This window comes from Balaenoptera physalus (assembly GCF_965194825.1).
Source record: "Balaenoptera physalus genome assembly, chromosome: 12".
NCBI lineage: Eukaryota > Metazoa > Chordata > Mammalia > Artiodactyla > Balaenopteridae > Balaenoptera > Balaenoptera physalus.
In genome coordinates this window covers 57444465-57470653 of record NC_138897.1, presented here as the reverse complement: position 1 = coordinate 57470653, position 26189 = coordinate 57444465, and the positions used below count along the sequence as shown (strand labels likewise).

The window sequence follows — 26189 nt, the reverse complement described above, 5'->3', positions numbered from 1 at the left end:
GACTCAAGGCTAGAAATGGTTTGGCAAGATCAGTTCATCAGGGCTTCCCTGGTGGTGCAGTGGTTGAGAATCTGCCTGCCAATGCAGGGGACACGGGTTTGAGCCCTGGTCTGGGAAGATCCCATATGCCGCGGAGCAACTGGGCCCGTGAGCCACAACTACTGAGCCTGCGCATCTGGAGCCTGTGCTCCACAACAAGAGAGGCTGCGACAGTGAGAGGCCCGCGCACCGCAATGAATAGTGGCCCCCGCTCGCCACAACTAGAGAAAGCCCTCGCACAGAAACAAAAACCCAACACAGCCAAAAATTAATTAATTAATTAATTTAAAAAAAAAAAAAAAGATCAGTTCATCAGTGTGAACAGCTGCCTTGAACTCCCAACGTGGTTTGGTTGAAATTAAGCTTAGAGTTGAATCTTCAAAAGTTGTTAGATAGTGAATGGTTCATATCATGCTTTTCCTCATTTATATACGAAAAAATGTCCTTTGTAATTCTCCCGTGTAGAGTAAGCAGCAAGGTATTATTTGATTTCGGTAAATTCATTAAAAGGACAAAATTAAAGATAAAAAATACAGATAAAGTAATTGAAATATTTGGTAACACAGAACACTTTGGTGTCGACCTGAAGGCACATTTACATTTAAGTTTAGATTTCTTCTTACCTACACCTGTTGAAGTAAGTCCTCTGAAGAAAAAAAAAAAAAGGATCTATTGTACTTTACTAAGCTGTATTCATTTTTGAGTGGGTTTTAGAGAGAACTGGTGAAATTCTCCTTGACTGAATCATAAATAGAGCTAACAAGGTAGTCATAAGTTTCAAAAGTTAATGCAAAAATCCTGTAAAAAGTATTTTGTTTAATAAAAGTTTTTTTTTTAATCATGTAATACTAATCCTTGCAAGAGCACTGTTGCAAAATATATGTTGACCTGAAATAACAATCAGTACAAGATGATGGAAGTGATTTTTCTTTCCATGATATTAGGCCAGATCCTGTCAGATGGTCAACCTATATTTTACAAGCAAAGCAAAGGCACACTCAAGAATAGTTCCATCCTCTTGGGTTCTTGGGACACAGTTGAGTAACTACTCTGTCACATGGTGGTCAGTAGCCTCAGTAGCTGCTACCCCGCTGCCTGTGTTTGACCCACCATAAGGACATGTCACCTCATGCATTGGCAACAATTCTGTATGTGGGTAAAATACTACCAGGGCCTCCCATTCTCACCAAGTAGCAGCCACTCTTCCATCCCCCTGTTAGTCCTTCAAGTATCCCTCCTTCCATCTAAGTGTAATTCCTCCACTTTGCCCCAGATCTCATGCTCTCCTGCCTACCTTCTTGAGAATCCCATGTCAGCTATCACTCCCTCTCTCTGGGAGTTTAAACTTCCCGCTCTTCAGTGGTACCTTCTTTTTATCAACATTTAAATCAGACTTAAGTCTCTTCCACCTTACAAAACCCTTCCCTTCAGTGGCTACTCTCTCTTCTGCTCCTTTCCACAGCTGTGGAATAAATAAATGAATGAATCTCCAACCCCCTCACTCCCTAAACATGCAATTCATCATTTCAGTAAATGGCACTCCCATTTACCCAGCTGCCCAATTTACCCAGAAACCCAGGGCTAGCTTGGACTCAGCACAGTTGTTCTTACCCCACATTAAACCATCGCTCAGCCGTGCAGTATCCCCTGAAAATCATCTTCCTCTCCTACCTCCTGTCACATAGTTATTTCCTATTCATCCTTCAGGTTCCAGCCTGAACATCATTTTTACAGGCTATGCCTGTTATGTTTCCTTTTAAATTCCCAACTAGGCCTAACACATGTCTGGCTCATACTAAGGGTTCATCAAATATTTTGTTGAATAAATAAATGGCATTTCTCAGAAATGCCAGATTAGGTCCCCCTGCTCTCTGTTGTTATGGCACCCCGTAAATTTCATATAACACTCATCTCACTTTTTGATAATTACTTTTGTTTAATGTCCTTCTTCTCCACAAGACGATAAGCTCCCTGAAAACAGAGACCTGCATGAAGGTGGGAATAAGCAAAGGAAGGTCCTAAAACACAGAGATGACTGGCCTGACTATACCTTACTATTACCTTACTGTGCTGGTAATACAGGAAGTTGGTTGAATAAATTGGGGGCAGGAGCTTGATTACAGACGGATGGATCCAGAGAAAGGGACTTCATTCCATTTTCAGATATCACAGGGAGAGAGAGAATATAATAAAATAAGCTGGGTAGATTTGGCCTCATACTTCTATATAAATCATTACAGCACCAGTTAATTTTTAGTTTGACTTGATTATTAAATCACTGTAATTTAGCCAACACATTACTGGTTTTTTAACTTACCAATTTCAAACACTTCTAATTTCAAGCTTGTATATTCTGTATACCACATTGCAGTCTAATTGCTCAAATAATACACTTCATTAATTTACAGTTTAACTGCTAATTTAGAAGAATATCTACCTATATCAATGTAGATAGGTAGATAGACATTCATATGCATGTATACACACACACACATCCATTTTATAAATGAGGAAACTGATACTGCAGAATTTTTTATTTACCTCATGATGATATAATTCATGAATGGTAGAGCCAGGATTTGAACTGAGGTCGGTGTGACTTCAAAATCCATGCGGTTTTACTATTTCATAATATGATATAAATTCAGAGTGAAAAATATTTGTATGAAGAATTACGATTAAAATGAACACAAATTAAGATTATTTTAGCCCAATAATAAGTACTTATGGTAGCTCATGGGTGTATTTAATATTAATTTGCTCACAGGTGATGATAGAAATGTCTACCATGAGGATCTGTCAAATATTCTTTGAACTTTTGCTAGATACAAATGACAGAGCCATTACCTTCAACTTAAACTCATATCCTCCTCTCACCAACAATAATCCCCACTCAAGCCCAGCCAGCTTTATTATACTCTGAATATTTATCTCTACAATTTGAAGATAAAAGTAAGATTGTGCCTTCTCTTTGTTGTGCCCCACAGCAGCCTTTGGTTCTTGAATGAATAAATGAATGACCTGGAATGAGGAGAAAATAGAAACAAGCTCTTCTACCCACTTCCATTTCCAGCACAGGCTAATATCAATAACAAATCATATTCCCGAATTCCAGAAATATATCATCAAAGCAGTGTACATATGCATTGAGAATCCCGAATCTGTGTTTGTTATAATTTTGGTGAATATTAAGTATAAACGTATCAGTCAGTTTGATTCAACTCTCGAGTTGATTAGAGTAAATAACTATGAAGCATAAATCACATAAAACTGAGATCATCAACAGCTAGGATTTACCCCAATACATGAGGAATGGATTTCTAGGAATATTCAAAGTCTTGATGCTACATCACTATGGAGACATGACAGTAGTACAATCAAGTGTGATACAAATTCTCATGTCTGAATAAGCTACTTGACTTTCTAAGGTGAAAGCCCAATAAGTTATTTATAGGCATTCCCATCATAGTTATTTCTTTACTTTTAAAATTAAATTGCATTATTACTTTATAGCCTTGAGGGCACATACATGTTGTCACTAGTGTCTATTATGATCATCATTCCATTAGAGAGTGACCCAGGCAACACTTGGTTCTAACCTATTTAACTGCCTGATCTATTTAATTGCCCCATTAAGGACTTTTAGTCTGTTATTTAAATTATCACTGGCTTTGTCTCGAGGAGTAACAAAAGAAGTATAATTTATTGTTTTGATAGACTCAATGAGGAGTTTTGATGTTCTAACAGACTAAAATTAAAACAGCAACCACCAGATAAATAAGCCATTAGAATATAAACTGAAGAATATTAATAATTATCTCTGTAACTATTATTCTTTCAGCCTCCTGCCCTTCCCCTTCACTGGACACCTCCTCCTTATCCATCCAGACTCAGCATAAACAACCCTTCCTCCTGAATTAGGCCCCCTTGTTATGTGCTCCCTCTACTTTCCCTGTCGTAATACTCACCATGCTTTGCTGTAATTACATTTTTAATGTCTGACTTTGCTGCTAGCTTATAAGATCCTTGAGGACAGGGTTCATGCCTGTCTTGTTTACCACTCTGTACCCAACACCCAGCGCAGTGCCTGACCCACAGGAGGTGTGTGACACATGTCTGTTAAATTAAAATGAAGTTAATTCGATCATTACCAATGATTTGTAGTTTGGATCTTACTGAAACCTGTTAGATTTACTTCCTATTACCTGTAGGAAATTTATGTCTATGGGCAAGGAATCACATACAAAGATTTTCAGAACAGCATTATAATAGACAAAAATAAGAAAATGGATAATTAAATTATTATAGGGATATTAGAGGATATTTCAGTCTATATAAGGTTATATTTCTGAAGTGTTTCTGAATAACATGGGGAAATTCTCAGTATGTAATGCTAAATAATAATAAAACTGATATTTATCAAGTGTTATGAGCCAGCCATTCTTCTAACAGCTTTATATACATTAACTAACTTAATCCTCCCAGTAAACCTACAAGATCCCCAAGTGATTCATATATTCATGAAAGTTTGAGCAGCACTGACCATTCCCCTCATTTTACAGAGGAGAAAAATGGAGACCAAAAGAGTTAACATCCTTTCCCAAGGTCACACAGCTGGGAGGGTGTGGGGTAGGGGACGAGAACAGAAGAGCTGGATTCAAACCCAAGATGCTTGAAACTCAGACCAGTGTTCTTTCTGTTATAACGCATTGTAAAGCTTTGAATTTGATGGATGTTTCTTTTTCTCCCTTCTCCCACCTCCAAATGGTTTTCACCCCATGGAGTACCTAAAGCTTGGCAATGCACAAACGCTGTGTCATTCCCTGAGGAAATTTAAAGTTGGCAGAGGGAGGCTTAGAAATTAAGTGCCTGAAAGCCAGTAACTGGCCCCAGAGATCTCCAAGGACTGCTGTCCAGTCCAAGATTCCACGACATCTGCACCACAGCCTTGAATAGAAACCAGAATGCTGGTATCCAATGCAGTGAGAATTTATTTCATAGTTATCAAAGCAAACCAAAGGTTATCAGTGGGTTGGACATTTAAAGATTAAGTACAGCTGATCGCACTCAGCTCTTATGCAGGTAGCTTAACTTCAGTGGGTCTGGTCTCTCTCTGAAGGGAAAATGGAGGTGTTTATGATCCTGTATCATAATGGGTTCCAGGTGACCCAGGCTAGGCGGCTGAGTCAGGCCCTCTCTTCTTTGATTTACATGGCAGGATCCAGGCCATCCCTAAATTGAAAAGATATAGTAATGAGCAAATGCAGAAAAAGAAAAGAGAAAAAAAGAGCTGAGGGAAAACGTGGAGTGCTTTTCCAAGTCCAAAGTGAGCTATGGCTGCCCTCTCTGCCTCAGAAGGTATGATCATAAATTACTAGCTAATGTTTAGCACTGGGGCTCTGGCTCATGATATATTACAGAAGACAAGATGCCTCCAAGCAGAAAACACTGTAATTGGGGAGCAATAACATCTGTGTCAGTCATGGGACTGCAGTTAAAGTGAACTGAGATATTACAGGCTGGACTGCACATGCAAAGTAATGATATGCACATTTTTTAGCTAAAAAGATATGTCATCAAGATATGGCCCTCTTTAAGTTCTCTGGTGTCATGAGAGCCTGAAGAGTATCAGTAGGACCCCCAGATTTCTGTTTTAACGTTAGCACTATGTTAGCCAACACCTCAAGAGGATTACAGTTTAGAAGGCAAGGAAGCCTGAGGAAATCGGAGTTTGGGCTTAGTTTTCTGGGGTGTTGATTCTAGGTCGTTGTGATGCTTTGCTGCATTGAGCAGGTCACCTAATCTCTCTGAGCCTCCTAATGCAGCATGGTCAAAGAATTACACATGATGGAGCTGGGTCTCAAGCCCAGATCTTCTGGCTATAAATCCGGTCATCTTCCCAGTGCATCTCTGTTATGATGCTGATATTTAAGTAATTATAATACAGTGAGTAGATGCTTATTTATACTGGGACTGAAGTGTGTGCCAGGGACTTTTGTTCCTGGATAGATCAAATAAAAGAAAACTTTCTTGCAACCTTCCATTTAAAAATGTCTCCAGTCACATGATAATTGCTAAAAAGCCAAACCACCCAGAAGTGTTCAGGAAGAGACTGCCAGCTGGGGGTAGTCTATAGAGATCTAAATTGACTTAAAAATTCTGCCCAGATGGCCAGACTCTGAGGTCCCTTTTGACTCTGATAATTGATGATCTTGGTGCTCACTACTGAGCCCAAAGTCCACCTGTGACTTGAAACACCCTCTTTCTTCATAAGTGACTTCATAGACTGAGTCCCAGGCAAATGAGAATCACCCTACTCCTTACCACCATGCTGTGTCTCTTTGGCCCTTGTCCAAACCAGCACAGTGCTCTTAACTGCATCTCTCCACCCACAGGAAAGACTAAATCCACACTATAGAAAGTCCTTGCCACTACACCATGAATTTTGAGCAAACAAACCTCTAGGAGGCTTCATCTCACTTTCATTCCAACCTGCAAATTCAGGTCCCTGAGCAAGCACCTGGGTTTGTTTCTCTGTCTGGCCCTCATAGAGCAATGCCTCAGGTGAACCATCTGCTTGGATTCACCACCAAACACTGTCTTTCAGGTCTACCAGTTCCGTTCTCCTCCTCCTGTCAGGCCCAATTTACACATTTTTGTCGCTGGGCCCCCACTTATCAAAGAGGGGTGCTACGGGGTTACCCTTATGCCATTACTGCTGCCTAGTCCCAGCCAATGTGTGATCTAATCCAACATCAAAGCTACCGTATGGATTTCTTACCACCAAACTACTATAACAACTCTGTATCTACCACCAGAATTCTTTAAAATCTGGTTGTTGTAGACATGAGGTTTCCAAGGGCTCAAATACACCATTTTTATAAACTTATTTGTTTTATTATTTGCTGACTAGTGTTGCCTTTGCCCATATTGAATATCTGCCTCATGTGGTACATAAAAATTCCTTTACTTTTTAACAATAATCTAATTCTTACTATGAAAAAAAATCGTTTAGCATAAATTGACTTATCTCAAGAGCCAAGAGAATATAAAGTATGGTAGATTGGAAAGTCCAGTTTTTGCTTTTCACTGGACTGAAGCCTGGTGGTTTAAACTATTCTAAGGTTGTTTGTGTTTTACATTTATATCTAAGGCAATGCCGTAAGGGTGAAACTATACAGAATGGATCAATACTTAGCACAGAGCCCCAAACTATATATCCAAAATGCATCCTCTTCACTCCCCAAACTTAGGAACATTCTTGACAATTCTTAATGTGTTTTTTGTTTTAATTCATTTATGTCTTATCCTATACAAAAAGGACCTGAAACAGCCTTCTGGAAAGATGGACAACGTCCTCAGGCTCTTTCTTTGGAGCATCTAAAAGCGCTAGCCTTGTGGAGAGGTTGAAGAGAAGACGCTAAGCTGTCTCCAATTAAGAAAGTGTTTCAAATGCTTTGAAATCTCTGATCCCTACAAGCATCCACCTGACAAAAGCACTGGAATAAATTTCCATCGGTGGCAGAAACTTATTGCAGTCAGGGGTGACCAATGAGATGTAAGTGGAAGTTTATATAAGGAGCTTACTCAACTGGGAGGAACAACCCTGGGACCTTTCCCTCTTTCCTCGTTCTTTCTACCTCGTATGTGTCAGGTTGCCAGATTGAGCAAATAAAACTATAGGATGTCTAGTTAAATTTAAATTTCAGATGAACAACAAGTAATTTTTGGTCTAAGTATATCCTATGCAGTTTGGGAAATACTTATACTAAAAAATTATTTGTTGTTTATCTGAAATTCAAATTTAAGTGAGTATCCTGTATTTTATCTATTTTATCATGTCCACAAGAATTTGGACGTGAAGACTGAAGCTCCAGCAGCCATCATGGACCATAAAGAGAACTTATGGCCAAAAGCCACACACCATGGATGATAGAGAGGAAATATGGAAGAGTCCAGAAGACCAGGAAGTGCCATACTAACCCTTGGCCACCTTCCTCAGAACTTTTTCTACATGATATAAATAAAGCTTTATCTTGTTTAAGCCACATTATTTGGAAATTGTTACATGTAGCCAAACTCAGTCCTAACTGGGAAGCTACCATTTCCACATTGTTTTTCCTCTCCATACTCTTTCATGCTCCTTTTTCTCTCCCCAGTGCCCATCCTGTGCATTTTAGGTTGATTTTATTCATTTACGAGAATAAATGGGTAGAGTAAATCCTACACAGTTATTTGTACCCTTCCTACAGCTTAAGAAACAGTTTTAACTAACGAAGAAAATATAGAAATATGACTTGAAGTCCTTTAGGAAAAAAATGTCTGAGGGACTCCCAAAAGACCACCAAGCAATGAAGAGTTCCTTCTAAGGACCACCATGAACATATCGTATTTGGAGAGGTTTGTTTCAGGGAAGATGTGAAATTAGGCAGAGGTAGGAAGTACCAATGAAATTCTAAAGAGAAGGGAATACATTGGAAAATATCCAACACTGTTTTACCTCTAATTCCATGGCACTGTGCATTGCCTTAATAATTATAATTATAGCTAATAATTATTAAACACATATATCAGAACCATACTAAGCATTTTATTCATGTCTATATACATTATTTAACACCCATGCTGACCCCATGAGGTTGATATTATTAGTAACTTTATTTTCCATATAAGGAAACCAGGACTCAGAAAGGAAAAGAAACTTCTTCCAAATCAAAAATCATGCAAGATGTGCAGCAGGAGTTTGAGTCCAGGTCTTTCTGGCTCCAAAGCCCAGATTCTGTGCTCTTAATCATAAAACTGTACTGTTTCCACTTTAGCTGATGATTTGACAAAGACATTTCAGGACTCAGTTCAGTTCTTTCATACACATACGCATGTGTGCATACACACATCAAATATATATGCATATACATATATATAACTCCTGAAGTAGGAAAAAAAGTATACAACTTCACAGGCAAAAGGACTGAGCACATGTTAAATGAATTGGTGCCCCACTTCCCGATATCCTGCACTTAAACGCTGCAGATGAAAGGATGCTCTGCCTGGATCCAGGTCCCTTCTAAAAATTGCTAAAAGCACGATACAAAACACCAGATTTTTATCAGGTTCATTGTTACTCTGAGCCCCGCTTACTGCGTGGAGAAACTGATGTCCAGAAATCAGGGTACCCTAGGAGAGTGTTAGAAATGATAGAGGGTGAGGGGGGAGAGAGTACATCTGGAGAAGAATTAAAGTTTAACTTTGAGTGACCTGAGCATCACATGTTTAACCGTCTCTACCAACTTGCTCTTACCATGAGAACATTTCTGGTTTTATGTTTCTTAAAACCACAGATTGATCAGGCAAACCCACCACACAGGCTCACTTTGTTGTGACTTAGCTTTAGCATCCCCTGAGAAAATCCACAGAATTTGGACAGCACTTAGCCTCCTTGGACCCGCGGACACAGGCCACGATGGTATAACATGATGAAGAGCTACCTCTGAAGATTGCTGAATCACAGGAAAAGCACAATCCAAGCAGGAAAAACGTGCCTTGCACTTTTCCACAGAATTCACCTATTGCAACTGGGGGTGGTTAGGTTTCTATGAATAGGGCACCTAAGGAGAATAGCTAATAACAGACTGATCCAGAATTGAGAAAGAATAGCATGGCATCTTGCCCCAGTCATGAATAGATGACATAACAAAGAGAGAGGAAAAAGAAACAAGGAACTCAGGAGTAATGGGGAGACCAGGGCTCACCAGCCAGGCGTCTGGTAAGCACAGAGTGTGGGAACTTTTCCTTGCCTCTGAGACACATATTGTTGTCCAACAATGGCACGGCGGCTGACGTTGCAAAGCCTCCATTTCAGAGGAGAAACCAGCAGAGGTGTTCTGCTCCTCCTCTCCCCTTTGGGAAATCCTGGGAATTGCCAGCCAGCTTGCAGTATTGTTAAAGATGTGAGATAACAACATGCAGCAAGCCCTGTGTTTATAACGGGCAGAGAATGGGATTAACAGAATTCTCAGGGCCTCATGACAACGTCACGCAGTAAAACTTGCTCTGGACTAGGACGCCAGAGGATAGCAGTGGAGCCCGTGCTCAGACACCAACTTAACAAGAGAATTCGGCAAGTAACCCCACCTCTCTGGCCCTAGTATCCTCACCTGTAAAGCAAGAAGGCTATATTGCCGGATTAATGCAACTCTTCATTCAACAATATTTGTTGAGCTAGAGTTGCATAAGGCCTATGAAGGAAAACTATCATCATAAAAGGAAAGAGAGCAGTGAGTTAAGCTGGCACTAAAGTAAGGTAGTCGGGGAGGCTGCTCTGAGAGGAGACACTGAGCAGAAACTAGTATGATGAGAAGGAGGCAGGTGAAGATCTGGGGAAAGAATGTCCCAGGCAGAAGGAACAGCCATGTGCAGCCATAAAATAGGAGCATGCTTGGCATATATGAGGTACATCAAGGGAGCCAATGTGGCTGGAGTAGAAAGAACAAGGGGAAAAGTGGTTGGAGAGGAGTTGGGGAGATAAGTAGAAGCCAGATCGTGTGAGTTTAGAATCAGATTTTAAGCTTAATGTGTGATACAAAACCCCTGGAGGGTATTTATTGAGTCGAGAGGTGTCCTGAACCTTCTTAAAAGATCACTTTGGCTGATGAAAGTAGAGCAATCACTTACTCATTCAATAATAATTTACTGAGCATCAATATACCCCAGGCTTTGTTGCAAGTGCAGGGGGTTAATCAGTGAATAAAATAGGTCTGTGTTCTGATAGAGATTGCATTCCAGTGGAAGACTGCTTGGAAAACAATTATAGTGGTCTACTGAAAAATGGCAGTGACTTGGAAAAAGGCAGTAGTAATGGGAGTAATAAAGACTAGTCAGATTCCAGATTTGTTTTGAGAGCAGAGCCAAAATGATCTGTTGATAGATGGATGTGGGGGGTAAGAAAGTAAACAATGAAGAATTACATGATTGATTGATTGATAGATAGCAGGTAGATAGATAGATAGCAGGTAGATAGATAGCAGGTAGATAGATAGATAGATAGCAGGTAGATAGATAGATAGCAGGTAGATAGATAAATAGCAGGTAGATAGATAGCAGATAGATAGATAGATAGCAGGTAGATACATAGATAGATAGCAGGTAGATAGATAGATAGCAGGTAGATAGATAGATAGCAGGTAGATAGATAGATAAATAGCAGGTAGATAGATAGATAGATAGATAGCAGGTAGATAGATAGCAGGTAAATAGATAGATAGATAGATAGATAGATAGATAGATAGATAGATAGATAGCAGGTAGATAGATAAATAGATAGCAGGTAGATAGATAGATAGCGGGTAGATAGGTAGATAGCGGGTAGATAGATAGGTAGATAGATAGCAGGTAGATAGATAGATAGATAGCAGGTAGATAGATAGCAGATAGATAGATAGATAGCAGGTAGATAGATAGATAGCAGGTAGATAGATAGATAAATAGCAGGTAGATAGATAGATAGATAGATAGCAGGTAGATAGATAGCAGGTAAATAGATAGATAGATAGATAGATAGATAGATAGATAGATAGATAGATAGCAGGTAGATAGATAAATAGATAGCAGGTAGATAGATAGATAGCGGGTAGATAGGTAGATAGCGGGTAGATAGATAGGTAGATAGATAGCAGGTAGATAGATAGATAGATAGCAGGTAGATAGATAGCAGATAGATAGATAGATAGCAGGTAGATAGATAGATAGCATGTAGATAGATAGATAGCAGGTAGATACATAGATAGCAGGTAGATACATAGATAGATAGCAGGTAGATAGATAGATAGCAGGTAGATAGATAGATAGCAGGTAGATAGATAGATAGATAGGTAGATAGATAGATAGTAGGTAGATAGATAGCAGGTAGATAGATAGATAGCAGGTAGATAGGTAGATAGATAACAGGTAGATAGATAAATAGATAGATAGTAGGTAGATAGATAGCAGGTAGGTAGATAGATAAGTAGATAGATAGCAGGTAGATAGATAGCAGGTAGATAGATTGATTGATAGCAGGTAGATAGATAGTAGGTAGATAGCAGGTAGATAGATTGATAGCAGGTAGATAGATAGTAGGTAGATAGATAGCAGCTAGATAGATTGATAGCAGGTAGATAGATAGATAGCAGGTAGATAGATAGATAGATAGATAGATAGATAGATAGATAGATAGATAGATAGATAGATAGATATCCCTCTGTCTCCCTCTATTTCCCTCTCTCTCTTGCTCTTTAACCTGAGCTGGCTCCTGAATGCATCCTTCTCATCATTCTAATTTCTGCTCAAATGTCACCTCTTCAGAGAGGCCTTCCCTGACAATTTTAGTTTAAAATGCCACGTTAACTCATTACTCTCCTTCCTTTTACTACTGTTGTGCCATTTACTGAAATAAGGAAGATTTGGGGAGGAGTACAGTTTTATTTGGAGTCCTGATTTGGAGGTGTTAAGTTTAAGATGCCTATTTAATATCCAGGAGAAGATATATGTTCAGCTGGTTTGACATATATAGCTTTGGAGGTCAGGGGAAAGGCTGGAAGTGAACATACAAATTTGTGATATCACCTAAGAAAGACAGGCATATATTTAAGAGAAGAAGACACAGTATTTCCTAGAGTATTCCAAAAATTAGAGATCAAGAAGGGGAGGAGTAGCTAGTGAGACTGACAAAGAAGGTGAGTATGATGTCCCAGAAATCGGGTGAAGAAAGTGTTCCAGAAAGAGGAAAGCATCAGCTTTCTCAGCTGCTTGGGTGTTGAGTAAGTATTAGAAAAGAACCATTGGATTTGACAACATGGAGGCCACTGGTGACCTTGAGTGGCTCCAGTGGATATATAGGGACAAAATCCTGATCAAAATGGGTTAAAGAGAAAATGGGAGCCAAGGAATTAAGAGACAGCTCCTGTAAGTTTAGACAGCTCTTTTACAGAATTGGATCATAAAGGGAGTAGAAAAATAGGCAGCAACTAATAAGAGGGAAGTTTGTTTGTTTGTTTGTTTGTTTTAAAGATGGGAGATGCAATTTGAAAAACCAACTCTAAAAAAGATTTTTTGACACAATCATGAAAATTTGAATGAAGACTGGCATAAAATGATATTAAGGAATTGTTATTAATTTTACTAAAAGTGATAATGGAATTGAGACTGTGGTTTTTTAAATTCCGTGTGAAGGATGTATTACTAAATAAAATTAAATCTGGGATTTGCTATAAAATATATGAGCAAGGAAAAGAAAGTTTGGGGAGGTAGATAAAACTAGATTGGCAAAATACAATTGCTGAATTTGGATGATGGGTACATGGAGTTCATTATACTCTTTTCTCTTTCATACTTTCATGCATGTGTCAAAGATTTTAAAATGAAAAAGAAAAAGATGAGAGCTAGTTATATTATGGCAGTCTGCTGATGCCATAATGGTCCAGGGACCTACTAGGGTGATGTCAGAAGAGGCTGAGTGGGAAGCCAGGATTTCCACCACCCCCAGAAGATAGTTAGCCCCCTCTACCTTCAGTGTTTCAGTGGGGGGCATGGAGATAGCAGTAACAACATGCCCTCTCCCTTCCAACCAGCGTGATGTCAGCAGAGGCCTGGGGGAAGCCTGAGCCCATCCACTCCCAGCAATAACAGAGTGCCACCCCCTCCTCAAGAGTCATTGGAGGCTGAATGGGGAACTGGACTTCCAACCCCACTGGGCGGAATCAAGGCAAGACCCCCTTCCCCTCCCAGTGTGGAATCAGAGGAGGCCTGCTAAAACAGAGGATTTAAACAAGATTCATAGTCTCAACACAATACCCAAAACGTCCAAGATACAAATGAAAATACTTCGTCATTCCAAGAACCAGGAAAATCTCAAATGAGAAAAGACCATCAACAGAGGCCAACACCAAGATGACAGACATGTTGGAATTCTCTGACAAGGATGTTAAACCATCCATTATAAAAATGCTTCAACAAGAAATTATGAACACAATTGAAACAAATGAGAAAAATAAAAAGTCTCAAATAGCATATACAAGCACAGCAGGTTAGGAAAAGGAGCTTGCAGAAAATTACTATCTTCCACATTGTTCATATTAAAAAACTGAGTCCCCCAGAGTCAGCAGACGTGAAAAAGTCTTGTCCACATCTGGTCCAGTGCATCACCATCCCTGGGGTCCCAGCTGTTTAAACCATCACATATTTCCCAAAACTCAGGCCGCATTTCAGCAACTCCATAACCTATTGCATCACTGAATGTTTTCCCAGCCTGCTCCCTGGAAAGAAGGATTAAGATTTCAGAGTGTCACTTCAGTAAGAATGTTGTATCCAAAGTAATACTAAGTCCCAAAGACAAAGATTTCAGAGATTCCAAGATTTCTTCTGAAGTTTCATCCTGCTTCCTGGAGTTGTTAACTTGAAAACATTTATCAATACATTACAGAAAGGTCAGTTAGAAAACACTCCAGGGAGATAATCAGAAATGAATTGTGGGGCTCATGCTCTAACCATTTCAGAAAATGTTTGCATGCTTCCTTTCAGCACCACATCCATGGAAGAAAGGGGGTAGAGAAACAAGGAATAGAAACAACACAGCATATAAATCCTCAAAACTTGGTGTTTGTGTTATTTTGTCTACTTTTCAGCCTTGACTCACCGTTCACAGTGGCTATGTCTTTTTAAACTCAAAGTACAAATAAACTTATGTCTAAAATAAAGGGAAAAGGAACTAACATGTATTGAATACTTAAATACTTACTATATGCCAGACTCTATACCAGACACCTTACGTGTTATCTTTTTTATTCCTCAAAATAACTCCATGAAGTAATATTATTATCACCATGTTATAAATGAGAAAGCTGAAATTTAAATAATCAGATAACTTAATGTTTCACACTGCAAAGTTATGGAACTGGATTTTGAATACAGAACTGATGGATTTTTAGGCCACTATACCTCTACTATAACACGAAGTTTCCATACAGGTATTATATTCTCAGAAGGACATTCTAGCTGCGGGCAACTCCAGGCCTCTCTTCCTCTCTTCTACTTAGGGAATTTTTTTGTTTGTTTTTTTCCTTAAGTATCCATTCAAACCCCAATTTTAGTGATTCAACCTGTAGAGAAAATGGGTTTGACTGAACGTTTAGTACATAGACTATTCTTATCTGGGTACTAGACCCTTTTTTTCAGGTACCTCTATTGCTATATCCCCAAGGGGGGAAAAAAATGAAAACAAAAAAACAAAAACAAACAAAAAAAATGAAAACAGAGGAGGAATTTTTTTTAAGTATCTGAAGACAATAAGTTATATAGAGAGAAAATGGCTGTGCAATAGTAGGAGGCATATTTTGGGAAAACTAGGCCTATGATGTCCAAAGTACTGTGCGAAGTATCAGTAAGAATTAAAATACAGGGGCTTCCCTGGTGGTGCAGTGGTTGAGAACTTGCCTGCTCATGCAGGGGACACGGGTTCGAGCCCTGGTCTGGGAAGATCCCACATGCCGCGGAGCAACTGGGCCCGTGAGCCACAGCTACTGAGCCTGCGCGTCTGGAGCCTGTGCTCCGCAACAAGAGAGGCCGCCATAGTGAGAGGCCTGCGCACCGCGATGAAGAGTGGCCCCCGCTTGCCACAACTAGAGAAAGCCCTCGCACAGAAACGAAGACCCAACACAGCCAAAAATAAATTAATTAATTAATTAATTTTTAAAAATAAATAAATAAATAAATAAAATAAAATACAAGTTACAGTCCTGCCCTTCTGGAAGGCTTAGGAGGAAAACATATCACATAGAAAGCTACTGACCTCTAAGTGGTCCAGGAAATTCCTGACATAAAGACCCTGACACTGAAACAATCCAGCATCCAAGCAGCCCCTGACTAGATCTAGGTGCCACTGCCCCCAGGGCTTTCAATTCTCCCTCCTCAAGCAGATCTGATGGGAGCTGCCACTGCTGAGATCACCAGAACCAAGGATGCCCTATGCTCATGGGCAGGGCACCACAATAAGATGGGACCCCCGTGTCAAACTTTTCAAAAAATAACTTTACATATCATCATTAGGTTCCAGTCCTGAATCTTAACAATTCAGTTCCACTGTGAGTTAAATGTGCTTATACGGAGCAGCCGACGTACCACTTGGCATTGCCTGAGCCACCACGTGTAACATCATTCCTATGGTAGAATGCGCTCAAAGGTCTAAACAACCAACTTGCATATCTGTAAGTTAATGAGACAGTGGCCATGGAGGAGGCTGTCAGTATGCATCATCTGGGCAAGTGGACTGATCAGCAGCAGCTTCATAAAAGACCGGATTTTACCCAGGCTCTGGAAGACAGGATTCTGATTGGCAGATGTTGGATAGCTTTTGCAGGAAGGGGGTGATATAATCAGGCCTTCAAAATTGGGAATGGGAAAAATCCACTTAGGGGTCCATGGAAAGAGTAGACTTTTCTCATTGGAACAGAGGGTCTGGTTTGGGGTATAGAGTTTAAGCAGTCGAGGCAGTGGTTTGGTGCCTGTATCAGTGAGGTTTCCATCAGGTGACAAAAACCACATCAATTATTTCAACAGAGAGAATTTAATATAAACAATTGTTAACTAAGTATAAAGTTGTTAACTAAGAGTAAAAAGAGAACTCTAGGATATCACTGAGGTAGCAACTGCAGGAAGCAGCTATCACCCTTAGGCCTGGGGGACAAAAAGAAGAGGGATAATTAAAATGTAGAAACTTAGAGGAAGGGATCCATGTGCCTGGGACCTGAATCTCTGAGGAGAGGCTGGGACTGGAGTCTCTGAAGGGGCTCAAGAAGGCTGATTCTCCAAGGGTGAGGAAAATGGCAAACTGCATTCAGCTGCTACTACAGGAAGGCACTGTGGCAGCAGGAATGAAAAATGAGGCTGAACTACACTCATAGGACTCACAAGCAGACAGGAAAAAGAGAGGAAGCAGCAAGTCCCTGCTCCCCTCTAGCACACCAGTCTCCCTCTAGCGCCCTCTGTTGGCAGGGCCAACAGGAACCCAACTGGCAAAGCAGAAATATAGCCCTCAGTCTCCCAGCCTCAAATAGCAGAGTACGGGGGGGCCTTGAGCTGAGAGACAACAGCTTAAAAACCTCCACAGGGCCGACTTAGAGTGCCTTGAATGCTAGGCTCAGAAATTTTAATTGTCTCCTGTAATAAAAAGTGAGAATTTAAAGTTTTTTGTAAGAAAGTTATATGATAAAAGTGGAATTTTTAAAAAGTTTAATCTGGATGCAATATGTAGGATGACTTGAAATGAGGATAAAAGCAGGAAGACCTATTAGGACACCACAATACTTTAGACTAGAGTCTGAATAAAGCAGGCAAAATGGAAATGAAAAGGAAAGCATAAATGCAAGAGACACTACATACAGAAAACTAACAGCATGTTATGACTGATATTATGAGAAAGAAAAAGAGTGAAAATTCCAAGATGGTCAAATATTCTGCATACAGTTATGTATTATGAACTTGCAAATGCTTCTAGAGATAACTTCCTGGAAGCTCATAAGACTCTGTCCTATTTAGATTATGACGAAGATAGTAGTCCAAGTATGTGAATAAAAAATGAATTATTAGATAATGATATTGAGATAACTGGGTATTCACTAAAAATACAACATGAAACTGTTTCAAAGAGTTCAACAGAGAGACAGAGAGTCTTTAAATGTAATAGAAGAGGGTATAGAAGAGTTATACATAAACTCAGAGCAAGGAAAGCATTAGGCACAAAATCTAAAACTTCAAAACAAATCTGAAAAACAACTACATTTAAAAAAAATAAATTTTATATGAAAAAAACAATAAAGTAAATTGACAAAGGAAAGCTTGGGAAAATATTTGCAATATAAACAAGAGACAAATAATTTCTTCAGTATGTAAAGAACTCTTTACAAATAAACTTTAATGACTAAAGAAGAAAATCAACAAAGTAACAGAAAAACGAACACGAGCTATGGGCAGTTTGCAAATAAAGGAAATATAAACAGTTCTTAACCATGTGAAAAGAAGTCAGCCTTCCCCAGAATAAAAAAATTAAAATATAGTCATACTTAAATATCATTATTTAACTTTCACATTGACAAAGATCAAAAAGTTTGAAAACGGAAAAAGGGTGTGGACAAGCAGTGCTCTCATTCATTGTTGATGGTAATATCAACTGGTACAACTTTTTTGGAGGACAATTTGTGAATATCTTACAAAATTTTAAATGTACATACATTTTTTACCTAGAATTTTTACTAGGAATTTATCCTACTTAGATAACTCCACATGTATAAAAAGAAAAGAATATAAAAATATCATGGAGAGACATAGCAGTTGGTGCATTAGATGACCGTGGTGGTTTTCCTTCAGGTGGTCTAACAGCAAGAAAGCTCAACAAGAAGGGCTTCAGGATATCTGTCTGAAACCAACACCAATATGCAAGCTTTCCAAGCAACTGGCATCTGAGAGCAAGAGGTATCTCATGACAGCAAGGCTATAACTTTGAATGCAAAACTGAGGGTCTTCCAACTTACTTGAGTAATTCCTGACTCTTCCTTACAACTTTACAAATATTTGAGGAAGCAAAGGATTGGGAAACTTCTCCTTAATTACAAGCCATGGTGTGCTCAGTCATGCCCGGTCCAAGCTCGCCTTCCCACGTGTATTAGTTTTCTATTGCTGTGTAACAAATGACCACAAACTTAGCAGCTTAAAACAACACACATTTAGTATCTTGCAGCTTCTGTGAGTGTGAAGTCCAGGCACAGTTTAGCTGGGTCTTGTGCTTAGAATTTCATGAGGCTGTAATCAAGGTGTCGGCCAGGACTGAGTTCTCATCTGGAGGCTTAACTAGGGAAAAATGTGCTTCCCAGCTTATGGGTTGTTGGCAGCATTCAGTTCCTTGCATCTGTAGGATTTGTGGCAACTTGCATTTCACAGCTGGCAAGGGAGGGAGAGTCTACTAGCAAGACAGAGTCTCCTATGATGTAACATAACCATGGGAGTGACATCTCATCACCTTTACCACATTCTGTTGATTAGAAGCAAGTCACAGGTCCCACCAACAGTCAAGGGGAGGGGAGACTACTAGAACATGAATACTAGGAAGTAGGGATCTTGAGAGTCACACAAAAGCCTGTGCAACACACCATGTGATGGAAAGAGTCAATGGGGACCCGTACACTCTGCTAGACCTATGCCAGGGGCTTCTGCCTTGGATGAGCCACATGTTGTTTGTGCTATTGTGAGACAATATCTGTTGGAGCACTACTTGTTATAGTCGAGAATAGGAAACAACCTAAATGAATATCAGTGGAGGACTGGTTAAATATATTATGTTATAGCCAGACCACGCAGCGATTTAAAAGAATGAAGAAAAATACTATGTATAGATCAGAACAATCTGCAAGACATACAGCTAAGTAAAACTAAAGCAAAGCGTCCCTTTAACATGCTACCATTTGTGTTAAAAAAAAATAGTGGGACAGGGGAGAAAATATCACTTAAATGGTATAAATAACTGGTAAAAGCTGCTTTGGGAAAGGAAAATGGAGGATTAAGGAATAGGAGTGAGAGAGAAACTTTGCACTGAATATATTTTGTACTCATTTTTTAACTATGTGCCTATTGCCTAATTAAATTAATAAGAATTAAATTAATAAGAATTTTTTAAGGAATTAATATTAAAATGTTGCCATTTTAATATTAGAGTATACCAAGATAAATCAGTGTCCTGATTCAATTCAATTTTCTTCCATTATACTATGGCCCTGCAGATGTGTTCCTCGGGAAAGGGCTGGTTGGCTAACAATGTATTATCTCTCTGCAGTTGTTTATATTTTAGTAGAGCAATACTCAAAAGACCAAACCACTAATGTTGAATTTTTAGGCAACAAAATGAGCTGTTGGGAGTTATCTGGTGGAGAGGAACCCGCCTAGTGTCAGGAAAGGAAAACTCTCTGGTGCAGGTCTTCCAAACTATAGTAAGGGCTTAGATTTAAACCATTGCAAGGGCCTTAAATTCCAACTTAACTTAAATTTAAGCTGGATCTGGTATCTTCCACCACAGATCTAACTACAATTATATTGTCGTTGCCCTTAACCTTATTGAGAAGTCAATTGCAAACACTAGGGGCTTAGCCTCAGCTCCCGCACCTCCTGCACAAAACACCTATCAACACTTCTGAATGTCTCTCCCCAGCCCCATTCTCATAGGCATCACTCAATCATTCCATGGGACAGACAAATACCACCCAGTTGGTGGTGTGGACAGATAGGACAGGCCAGGATAACTGCCCACAGGCAATCCCTCCAAAGGTGAGGATTAGACTCACTTATCTGACATGAGTTGAATATTCTAATGCTTACCAGCCTGCTGAGAGGCCACACTTAAGACACTGTCAATCTGTGTCCCCAACTGATGTAGGTCCCACTTGGGGGATGCTAATAATTATAAACAATACTCCTTCCAGAGGCACCATGGTCATCCCCAGGACTGTACCTGTGATGACACTAGACATTCATCTGTATGCTCCCCAAGACCACAGCAACCTACACCCTACACTTGGTCATAAGCATCTTCAAGAATTTGAGGAACCACCAGTAGTAGATTATGCAGTCTTCAGACATCTGTGAGATTTCTCTGAAACACAACCATCCTTAGTTACTTGGGGAAAGTCTCCTGAAGGATAACTGACACATTGTTTATTCTGTGGGCGTTTATCCTTCCAGATGGAGTCATTCAATTAGAAAAGCTGTTAAGAAACTTGTTCCTGACTTTAACCAAAGAGATCAGTGACACTAGTTTGAGTCTTAAAGGCATTCAAGTCAGCCTCATCTCACTGGCCAGAGTTATTACTGATGAGAAAATTGCCTTAGACTTCCTCCTCAGAGGCCAAGGCAGAGCCTGTACAATCCAAATACACCCTGCTGCTCCTGGATTAATGCCTTGGGCCGAGTGGAAAGGTCAATACAGAGCCTTCAGGAGAAAGCCACCTGGCTTTCTGAAGTAGACCCTGGTGGTTTGTAGAACTTGTTCAGTTGAGTCCAGGGCCCTGGGAAGAAGTCTGTACTACAGTTCCATCCTGCTGCTTGATGTCCTGTTGATAGTTAGAAGTCTTAATTAAATGCTGTATGAAACTATTGAATGGGATTGGTCTCAGCCTTTGTTGGTCATATTTATCAAATCTCAGCCCTGGCAATTGCCTCTTTCCTCCTACCTGGTGGCTTCCCTGATGCCACTGAGGGGTAAGATACCAAGGGACCTGATTAATGCCACACACACCTAACCTATAAAAGCAGGGGCATTAATAACACCCCTGGGGGCAAACCTTGACCAATGGGAGATGGGAGATGGCAGAGAAATTCTTCTCATATCCTCCTTAAGAAAATCTTAGGACATCTATTCATCATTATATTTATTCTTTACCTATAAAAAAGTAATTAAACTTTACTCATATTGCCTGTTCATCTTAGCACTGGCCCCCACACATGGTCTGACTGGTCATGTGTCACACACATATACCACAGGAGACATCCCAATGGATGAATGGGAACTTCATGAAGGAAAGAAGTTTTCAGGGATATCTCACCCGTTTGCTTGTTTTCCCTATATGGCCACGTATTTCAGTTTATATAGGCCTGGAGGCATGAGCTACCAATTACATCATCTAGCTTTAACTAAACTAGCCCTCAAGAAATGGACAAGTGGCTTAAAAAGATTTCTGTAAAGAAACAGCAAATTGAGGATAATATTAATAACAAGTACAAACAAACAAGAAAATGGCAGAGCAGATTAATCTCTTACCTGTGATATACATTCCTTGTCTACCACACTGCAGTGCCAGTCCAACCAGATGTGGCAGGAAGCAGACCTCCTGGACAGTGCTCTCCTCTCAAGGTCCAGAATGATGTTGTGCAAGCTTTATGTCACCTCAACTCAATGGAAACCCACCACCACCACCCTACCTTAGGAAAAGGTTGAGGAAATCAGAACTGTACTTATCGGTAATCCCATTGGTTTATACATGGGCAGAGACCAAACAGATGGTACTCTCCTGCCAAAGGAAGGAGGAAAGAAGTGTGGGGAGAGGGTGGACTCTTCCTCCCCGGAACTGCTGAGAGGGCAGAAGTCTAAGCAGAGGTTCCCTTTTTATCGAAACATGAGAAGGGCAGATAGTAAACATCCTCCACTCACCTCCCACTGCCCCCAAACAGCAGAGCTCCAGTTAAAGAGATTTGGTTTTCTAGGAGCTTAGAAACTAAGACTGAATAAAAGTATATCCACAAAGAGCTATAATGTAAAAATATATTCCTTATATTAAATAACATCATATTTATGTCAGGGGAAAAGAATGTTCAGTGAGAAGAGCATTTGGGGTAGACTTAAAGGCAATGAAGATAGTCCCTATGAGAAGCAGAGCAATGATCCTGGTTGCGAGGGCATAGATAAGGAGCAGTTCAAAATAACCAGCGAAGGTCTTTATGCAGTAAGGATCCAGGCTCTGATGTGAAAGAAGACTTCTCTGAGGCTTCAGGATTAGCGTAACTCAGTGAAAGCAAGTTGTATAATAGATGGTGATGATATACAAGTATTAGAGGGTGGAAGTCTTGAAAAAATATTTCATATTTCAGGTAGGCTTTGGCAGAAGTTCAGATTCAGGTCAAAGTGAAGCAGAGTAGCATAATGAAAAGAAAATAGGCTTTGGATAGAACTGGGTTCAAATCCCAGCTCTTCCACTTACCAGCTGTGTGACTTCAGACAAGATGTTTAACCTCTCTGAGGCTCACTTTCCTCACAAAAGGGGGACAATATTGCCTACCTCAGAGTTGTTTTGAGGGATAAATAAGATAATAATGTAAAACACTTGGTACAGTGCTTCTCTCCACATGGGTCTTCAGTAACAAAGGCTGTTAGTAAAGAAAGCAGCAACAGCTGAGCTATTCAAGGACATAGACATAAGTAGTGTTAGACTTAAATGAAAAATGACTCTGGTGTTTGTTGCTGGGCCCTCAAGGAGAAGGTATACATAGAAGAAGAACACAGAGGGGATAAAGTGTGGACTTTTGTAGTTTGGCTATTTTCTTTGGAAATTTTTGCTCTGTTTTCAGTTTCCCTCATGGAGAATTCCCTGTGTTGGCCACTTGTGTTTGCCTGCCGCACATGCAAAATTGTCACAGATAAGATGGCATCTCCTTTAGTTGGAAATAGAGCCTCACCAAATGCCAAAGGCCTCCTCAGGAGAGATGTAATCTCACTGTCCAACAGACTGTTCAGGAAAGGTAGCAGAGCATCACTAAGGACGTTCTAGCTCACTTGGGGCCAATGTGTTATGATGCCACTTTGCTTATTCTATGTCAGTTTTACTCCAGTGCAGGCTGTAAGAAAAAAGAAGACTTTTCCAAGACAACACTACCCAGACACACACAGAACTAATTTCAAGGGTCTAGAAAAGTTTTTAAAATCTTTCTCAGAATACTAATAGGCTCCTAGACACTCAGCCATGAGGCCTTTAAAGACTACCAATGAAATGATATTTCACTGATGAGTGCATTCCAAAGGATGGACTGAGACCTGTTTTTTTTCTCCTTTTTGAAATGATTTTTAAATACATAAACACACCAGTGACCTACACATAATGAATTGGTGTCTGGATCTTTCTTGGAAGAGCCTTGGGTTGAAAATCCAAAGCATGTGTGCTCCAAGGCAAAGATCTCAGAACATTTATACACATGTTTTTGGCTACATGTAGCAGGGAGCAATGACACAGGAAGGGAGACAGGGGTCCATGTTCCAGGCTTCTTGAGACACCATCTCATACCAGCCCCATAAGTGTGTTCTTAATTGTGGATAAAGAGCCTGGGGGATCTCCTCAGGGTCCAAGGAAGGAGCCTTCTTTGTCTGAATCACATAATAACAAGAGGTGGAAGAGACTTAGAAATGACCTCTACTGACAACGAGCCCAGGAGAGAATTCTCATCCTCAGCAACTCCATCAGATGGCATGCAGCCTCGGTCTGATTACATCCAGCAACTGGATGCTCATTGCCACTTAGGACGGACCATTTCCATATTTAAACAGTGAAATTTTTCTGGAACCACTTTTGAAACTTGAGCCAAAGCCAGACACTGAGCTATAATCCCAGCTTTCTAGGAAGCAAAGGTCTCCTCCACCATGGGGGTGTGGAGAAACATACTATGAAATTAGAGTGACCAATAATTCTGGTTTGCCCTGGACTGTCCTGGTTTTAGCACTGAAACTCCTATGTCCCAGGAAACTCTAGGTGAAATATGACATAGGGCTAAAAATCACAGGCTTTGTAGTCATAAGGGACCTGAGTTAGAGCCCCAGCTTTACGATTTAACCTGTTTCAGAGCTTTAGGCAAATAAATTCTTCATTCTAAGCTTCAGTTTCCTCATCTATAAAATGGGGATAATAATGTTCGCCTTACAGAGTCTATGTAAGGATTAAATAAGTAGTATATAAGAAGAGTAATGTATCAGAAGAGCTTAGTAGTGTGCCTTGCACATGGTTTATAAATGCTAGCAAGTACAGTTACGAGTATACTTTGACATATATTGACCAAAACTTTCCTTTCAATTTCCAATCATATTTCTTTCATCCTTTGAAACACTGCAGAGCAAGTCTATTCCTCGTCCAAATGAAAACCCTTCAAATATTTGAAGGCTACAGCATGCTCCATGCCACCCACTCTCTACCTCCAACCCTGCACCATTCCAGTCTCCTCTTTTCCAGACTAAACATTCTCAGTACCTTTGACTATTGCTCATAAGACATGATTTCCAGAGCTTTGGCCTTCTTGTTAACCTTCTTCTAGATCTATCAGTCTTAAAGCACAGGCCAAGAACTGAGCACAATCCCTTGATGTGGTCCGCCCAGTGTGAGGACACTTGGATGATCACCTTGTTTCTTCTGGATGCTCTATTTCCAACACATGGCCTCAGATCACATTAGCTTTTTGGCAGCCTTCACCCTGTTGGCTTACATTAATCTGACAGTCAGCTAACACGCTTGGGCCTTTCTCTTATAAGCTCTTAAACGAGGTCTCCCTTGTTCTGGTTTCAGCTGATTCTTTAAGCACAAAAGCAAGAGTCTAAATTTGTCCCTATTAATTTTATCTTGTTGGTTTCAGCCTATCCTCCCCAGTTGTTGAGATGTTTATGGCTCCTTAGCCTGTCAGCCAACATATTAGCTGTTTTTGTCAGTTTTGTGTCATCTTTAAATTTGATAAGAATGCTTCAACCTGTTTATTAAAAATACTGAATTTGAGGCCAAGAACAGAACCATTCAAAAGTTCTGTAAAGGTTAAGTCTGGTTAATATTAAAACTTCTACCATTTGTACAGTAATTGCTGTGAGCCAGGGACCGAGTTAGATGATTATGAACATTACTTCATTTCACGGCACACGATTCTTTAAGGTAAATATGATTGTCCTCTCCTTACGAATGAGAAAACCGAGGCTCAGAAATGTCAAATGCCTTACTCAAAGTCAAACAGCTAATAAGTGTTGTAGCTAGTAAGTTCTGTAGCTGCTCAAAATTCTTTCTACACTGCCATGCTACCTTTGGAAGGGGAGTTGTTGAGACCATGAAAAAAATCTTTAAACCAAAGCCCTATTTGGAACCCCAAGGTTAGGTAAACCCCAATCACCTCCATCCCGCCTGTGGTCTTCATCTCAGTGACCCACAGTCACAACTTAGGGTATAAACCCTTCTCCTCATACTTCTCTCCTTTGATCAGGGCACTGTCCTTCCTTGCTCCATCCTCAACCCTGCTGCCTTCTTCCTACTCTATCCTTTAGTATTTCAGTTAATTTTCAAGAAACCCTCTCTTATGGTTTTACTCTTTTCCTAGTACATTCCCCCTTTGCAACATCTGACATTAAACTAAAACCTAAGGGCAAGACTTCCCTTATCAATTTCTCTCATAGAGACCTACTCATTAAATTCATCAGTCACTTTACAAATACTTACTGAGAAAATTCCCTGTGCTGGGCACTGTGCCAGTAAGAAAAATAGAACAATGGAAAAAAGTGGTCCCTGTCCTCATGGAGCTTATAATCTAGGGGAGGAATAGACATCGAACAACTATACAAGAAAGTACCT

The 26189-nt window shown here is 40.0% G+C and overlaps 1 protein-coding gene and 1 long non-coding RNA gene across 2 annotated transcripts in view; one reads left to right on the top strand and one right to left on the bottom strand.

The window, feature by feature from the left end:
- LOC309640245 (uncharacterized protein) overlaps nucleotides 1–26189 on the bottom strand; it is a 645560-nt gene that overhangs the window by 291057 nt on the left and 328314 nt on the right. The gene's annotated exons all lie outside the window — the stretch shown is intronic.
- LOC309640263 lies at nucleotides 11960–15752 on the top strand. The gene is made up of 2 exons (XR_014252141.1): nucleotides 11960–12028; nucleotides 12139–15752. It is a non-coding gene; the product is annotated as an uncharacterized lncRNA (long non-coding RNA).